Source organism: Mchenga conophoros, linkage group LG16 (assembly GCF_057382185.1).
Source record: "Mchenga conophoros isolate Kocher_MC1m ecotype Shallow Benthic linkage group LG16, M_conophoros_male_GT1.1, whole genome shotgun sequence".
Taxonomy (NCBI): Eukaryota; Metazoa; Chordata; class Actinopteri; order Cichliformes; family Cichlidae; genus Mchenga; species Mchenga conophoros.
Genome location: NC_140541.1, coordinates 39405851 through 39412645, shown reverse-complemented (window position 1 = coordinate 39412645; position 6795 = coordinate 39405851).

Below are 6795 nucleotides of genomic sequence, written 5' to 3'. Positions count from 1 at the left end.
ACTGACGCTCTTCTTCTGTGGTGTAAATGTACGTAGTGACTCTGTTCTGGCTGTCGTGTCTCTAACGAGGTCGGCATGGCGCCGTCACCTTCGAGGACTCGCCCACTAATGGTTGATGGTGGGCGATGTTCGGCATGTTGGCATGCCATATGTCATCAGTTCCGCGGGCAGAGCGAGCGTGTCATGAATATTCCCGCAGCTTATTACAGAGCCGCGTCCTGACGCTCATCTGCTCTGACACCATCAGCACCGATCACATCAGGACGCCATGCTGCTGTGTCTGACGACAAGGGCGGGGTTTGAACACGCAGGAGCCGACCTCTGAACGGTGTCCAGACCGGGGTCACAGACCCAGACTGAACACGAGAGGTCAGAGCGAGGCTCCTCAGATCGCTGAGCTTCGGCCCTCATCTGTGAGGTCAGAGGTCACAGGTTTGATTGCTGAGCTGTGGGAAACGCGGTGTCGCTGCCGGCCTGGTTCTGGTCAGCCGCTGAAAACCTCTGCTGTGAATCATGTGACTGGCGTTTTCCACTGTCAGTAGAAACAGACTCTAATGTGTCGACAGGTGAAGGAACAATCAGACGTTCACACAACAGCTGACGGCTCACCTCATCCATCTTTTATGTACAGTCTGTGGTTGTTATCAGGCTCATTAACAACCTGTCACCACTTCCTGCGTCAGCCTCGCACCTGAGACAGGAAGTAACCTCGATCAGCTGACGGACACAGGTAAACTCCAGCTCCTGACATGTTTAATGCAACAGTGATGATGAAGAGTCCCTGTGAGCGTGGGAGCTTTGGCGTGCACAGCTGAGCGGTCGATAAATGAGGCCTCGGGTGTGTGTGAGGAGGAGCGGGACTGAGCGCGCTCAGTGCCAGCCGCAGGGCTGATGTGATCTGGATCACTGTCGTCCCCGCACAGCCCGACAGCTGCGTGAAGATGCCAGCGTGCATTAATTAGCAGCTGATTTTACTGAGCGGGGGTGGGGGGCTGGACCGTGATGCCCCTCCTGGCTGCAGGGCTCCCACTAATTGGATCAGGATCACTGAGTCCTGAAGGATTCGGGGGGATGGCGGGGGAGGCGGGGTGCTATGTGAACGCTTCAGTTTCAGCTTCTGTCTGCTGTCACATGACCTCTTCGTCCCTTTGTCTGACCCCGAGGGTCTGCTGTATTCACCTTCATGCAGGTGTGCTCTCTCAGAGGGCCGCCCCTCCCTGAGCCTGGATTGGCTGTCGGTTTCTTCCTGTTCGAAGGGTGTCTTCCCTCCCACTGTCACTGTGACTCATCCACGGGAGGTCTGAGTGTCGAGTTTCTCTGAATTACCGGAGCTCTCTACAGTATGAAGCACCTTTAAGGAGCCTTGGCTCTAAGGTTCTTCTGTCCTCTGATTGGTCAGTTTTAAAACAGCCTGTTTGGAGTTCCCATGAGCAAACACCGCTTGAACCTCAGAGGAAGATGAGGCAGTGTGCTGGTTCATGTCCCATCATGCTGTGGAGGAAGTGAAGTCACGGGTGAAGCAGGTGACTCTTCTTACCGAACACAGACTGCGACACAGTGAGAGGTGTGTGTGTGTGTGTGTGTGTGTGTGTGTGTGTGTGTGTGTGTGTGTGTGTGTGTGTGTGTGTGTGTGTGTGTGTGTGTGTGTGTGTGTGTGTGTTTACAGGAGACTCCACAGCAGCGACGCGCGTGTGTAACCTTCATCTGTTCGCCCGTTAACGTCTGAACAGCTCGGTGGGGCTTTTACTCTGATTAGTTTGACTGTTTTTCAAAATAAATCTCACTTCCTGCTGCAGACACGAGAATCGTCTGTGAATAAAACCAGCAGAAATGATCGTTTCCATTGCGAGTGGCTTCTGCTAGAACCACTTACCGCTTCAGGAACATCGGCTTTCTTTGATCATTCCTGAAGCCCAGCGGGAGCTGGTCTGGAATCAGCTGACAGCGACTTCCTGAGGAACAATGAAACAGCGGTGCCGGCAGCAGAGGCTCATGGGTACTGTAGTGTTGTGATGCGGAGACTGGAAGCGTGAGGCCGGACGGTGGCGTGGAGGCAGCGGTCCGATAAGCTGCTGTTTGAAAGCGCCACATGTGGACGTGTTGATCGGAAAGTTTGTGGGGATTTCATCTCATCAGACGCTACTCGCTTTATCGCCGAGTGCGACTCTGCAATCTTCAAGCTGCAGATTAAAGAGGAATTACAAGATAATCTTGAATAATCCACGGAGCACGGACACTCGACAGCAGAGTCATTCTGAGCGCTGACAGCTCCGTCCATCAACACCCAGATTACCCATGAAATTAGCACGAGAGCTCGCTGCTAATTCGCTGTCCAGCTGATTAATCTGCCACGCAGCCCGGGCAGATTGCACTGTGATTAAACACACAAAGGTTTAATTTTCCCACGCTCAGCGGTGCTCTGAGCGCAGCGTCCTCTGTCAGGAGCTTCTTCGGTCGAACACAGATTTAAAAAACGAGTGTTTCATGCTGAATCTGCCACTCAGAGAGCTGACAGCTGCAGATGATGCTGTGTGACTGTAACAGGAACCTGAAGCTCCCTCAGCTCTGTGGAGCTTCGTGTCTCTCTGAGGATGTGACAGCTGGCTCTCACTGTCCTGCTGAAACCATCTGACTTCCTGTTGATCTGCTCCCTGTGCTCCAGTCTGACACAGACTGAGGCCACACGTCGAACATCCAGCTGAGGAGCTCGACCATCAACACACTGCTGATGGTTGACATTTCCTGATCGGTGTCTGTGTTCTTGGACTCATAGCGCTGCTCTCTGATTGGTGCAGCTGAAACCAGCTGATTGAGTCATTAGAAACTCTGAGACAACATGATGCAGGCACCATGATCAGTCCAGTCTGAGGAAGCAGAGGTTTTTAGCCTCTGAATCCACACTGGAAGCTGGTTCCACAGAAGAGGGGCCTGAAAACTGAAGGCTCTGCCTCCCATTCTACTTTTAAATACTCTAGGAACAACAAGTAGGCCTGCAGAGCGAGAGCGAAGTGCTCTAATAGGGTGATATGGTACTACAAGGTCATTAAGATAAGATGGGGCCTGATTATTTAAGACCTTGTATGTGAGGAGCAGGATTTTGAATTCTGGATTTAACAGGAAGCCAAAACAGGAGAAACCTGCTCTCTCTTTCTAGTCCCTGTCAGGACTCTTGCTGCAGCATTTTGGATCAGCTGAAGGCTTTTCAGGGAGTTTTTAGGACTTCCTGATAATAATGAATTACAGTCGTCCAGCCTGGAAGTAATAAATGCATGAACTAGTTTTTCAGCGTCACTCTGAGACAGGATATTTCTAACTTTAGAGATGTTGCACAAATGGAAGAAAGCAGTCTTACATATTTGTTTAATATGTGCGTCGAAGGACATGTCCTGGTCAAAAATGACTCCAAGCTTCCTCACAGTCTGTGTGTCTGATCATCGCTGACATCAGATCTAATGGTTGGTTATGGCAGTGAGAGGACGAACGTGTTTACTCAGCTGCCGTCCTTCCTCCACGCTCCACAAACAATGCTGACTTCCTGTGGTGCTCGGATATCACCGCTCTCGCTCGCTCTCGCCTTTCACTGTGATACCTGAGGGCCTCGGGGCTGTGGGCACCAAGAGAAACGGGACACTCAGCACCACTGCCTGACCTCACACTCTCAGGTTAGCGAGCAGAAAAATGTTCCAGCAGATGCGACGAGTGCAAAGGTGACAGGAAGCCGCTCGATGTTTGATACCTGCTGTGAGCAGGGTTCCTGCTGGGAGCCTGAGGGCCGTCAGTCCAGAGTTTTACTGGATATTTCCCTTAAGCCGAGCGCGGCTGAGGTTCAGGAAGCCCATCAGACGTTCGGCTCAGGTTCAAGCGTGCAGTCGTTCGTGTATCTGAGGCTCTGCAGCTCATCTTCATGTCTGCAGTGCTGCTGCTATCAGCTCGCACTGACTCTGAGGTCTGCATCGTTAAAACGAGGCGACGCACAGATGGAGCCTGTGATGGAGTGCGCACAGACCCTCCGTCCAAGTCTTCCTGGAAGCTCGTAGAACTGAGGCTGAAATAATGAAGAGAGCTTTGAGTAAGAATGAATTTTTCATGCCGGTCTGAATCTGAGCGAGCATCTCAGTCAGATGAAAAGAGCAGAGCGACGTTTGGCCCTCAGCCTCAGCAGAGGAAACAAAGACGGGGTCTGGAACTAAGTGTTTCATGAGGCCTGGTTCTGAGGGTCCAGCTGAGGGTCCGGAGGTTGTGAGGGGGTCATGTGAGGGCTGGTATTCATGGTGATTATGGCGCGTACTTTGAGGTGTTGCTGGAGCTCACAGCTGACACATGGAAGCCTCTGTCATGGTGCTGCTGAGGTCTTCAGACAGGCCTGCAGATGTTCCAGCTGTGTTACTGAAGTGGGCTGCTGTGGACGTCGTTCTGGATCAGACCAGGTTCTGGTTTCCTGTGAGCTGATCTGCGATGAAGCTGTCCGTGCTGACCTCGGTGCCCGGCACTCGGCCGACCCGTCGTTACCTTTGTTCCATCCAGATGAGATGAAATCCGCCGAGGCTCCGGCAGGACGTTAATCTCCGGCTTTAGCAGCTGATCTTCGGTCCGCAGCACAGAAAAGGTATTTTGTGATTCACTCTTCAAAGCTGCTTACAGACTGAAGTGACTTTAATTTGGTTCTTGAGGGAAACAGTGAGAGCTCAACGTGGAGGATTTACACCCAGATTACACGCCTTTTATTCTGGAGGTCTCCCAAACATCTGTTTCACACTTATTTTGTCTCTTATTTTGTAAAAGAATGAAGTGTGTGTGCTGTGGACGTCCCTGAGACAGCGCTCCGGGGTTAAAGGTCAGAAATTGAGTCATGTCATTGGTCTGAACTACTCCATGATGAAGGTCATGTTTAATTAAGACTATGGACCAATCAGTGAAGCCACAGGAAGTTCATGTTTTTCCTACTTCTGCATCGAAGCAGAAACTGACTGTCAGGTCCTTTCAGTGTCACTCGTCGTCGTTCTCTCGCCGCTCTCCCGGATTCCACTTCCTTTGCATCACTCACTCTGAGTGTGAACACTCTGTCTCTGAGGCTGATGTTTCATCACCCAGGGTCACGCCTACAACTTCATGTGACTTCAGAATCTCAAAGGTCACACAAATGAAGCAGCTGTTGGTTCTGCGATGTTTCCACAGACGAAGCCTTTCACTCCATCTCGGTGACATCAGCACATCTGTTCTCAGCTGGACACAACGAGGCCTCGCATGATTGGCTCTGTGATGGCTGACCCTTCGCTGTGACACGTTTGTTATTCTGCTGATAATTGGAGATAAAGAACTCGTTAAAGGGCTGTGTTGTTCTTTTATGAGCAAACGTCATGAATGTTGCAGACGCAGAGACGGGTCTGTAGCTGCTCGCCGCGTTAAATATTCATCACTTTAAATAAGACGCCTCGAAGGAACCTCGTTTCTTTCTTATCCTTTTTCATTCTCTGAAGCAGAGGCTCCGATTCGGAGCAGGGACCATCGCTCTGCACTGCCTCTCGCTGCCTTCGTGCTGGTTTACGGACATTTCTGTCTCTCTTTCTTCCCTTTGAATGTATTTTTTCACAGTTCGGAGAATCAGCTACAGAACGTTTGTCTCTACTCTCAGAACAGCTCCATCGTTCCCTGCAGTCCTCCATGTTTGATCTGCCAGAGCTCGAGGAGCTTGTTCTAACTGTGACGCCTGCAAGCGTTCAGCTGTGATTGGTTCTGTGTCAGAGTGCACTGGTGGGCGTTGGTGACCCCGCTGCACACTTCGACCTTCAGCGTCGATTCATTCAGAGGTCGCCATGAGAAGCCTGAGCTCATGTTGCACTGACAGTCTGTGGCGTGTTGTTAGCGTGTTGTTGGTGTGTTGTTGGCGTGTTGAGCAGCACCTTTGTCCCTGACGAGATGAGGTCATGTGACCTGTGGCCTCGATGCGATGCAGGAGCTCATCTCCGGTTTGATTAGGAGCTGAATAAAGGAGCAGAGTCTCCTAATCTTTAATACATCTTGGAGTGCAGGAAGTGCGATCTGTTGTTGGAGCGATTAGGGCGGAGGCTCGCCGCCATGTGTGTGGTGGCGGCAGGAAAGAAGCAGCGCTGCAGTTTAATCATCCTGCAGCATGAATCTGCAGCTGCTGCTTCCTTTAAGATTTAAGAGGATTTAAAGATGAATCCAAAGTGAACAGCGCTGACGTTACACTCACAGCTGTGCTGCTCTCCTGCTGCTCCAGGGTCACATGGTCACATCAGATGGCCACAAGGTGATATCACATGATCCAGCTCAGAGTGACCTGCAGACATGTCATGGCTCAGCTCCACAGAGGCTCACCTTCTGCCACCTCATCAATGATCAGTGATGGTCTCCTTCATTTACAAGCAGCAGCAGAAACTGTGAGCTCAGTCTCCAACAGCTTCAACACAAACCGAACTTCAGCACTTTCATTGTCCTGAGTGAACACGTGGAACCATAGAAGTCGTGCCTTTGCTGTGTAAGAGAGCGCTGCCGATGGTTTCATCTTTGTTCTGTTCATACGTGACTCACAGATCATACGTGTGTCCTTGTTAGGACAGGGATGTGTTGGTGTGTGACCACAGCCTCAGGTTTACACTGTAATTATGAGACGGCCTCTGTCACTCCAACCTTCTGCATGGACCTGCTCTGAAGTCTTCCACTGGTCCTCCTGCTCCGCCTCCTCCTTTCTCTGCACATGTGAACAGAAACTGACAGCTTTAGATTTTGAATTTATTTAAAGGGACGATGCACATTAATGAACACATACCAGTG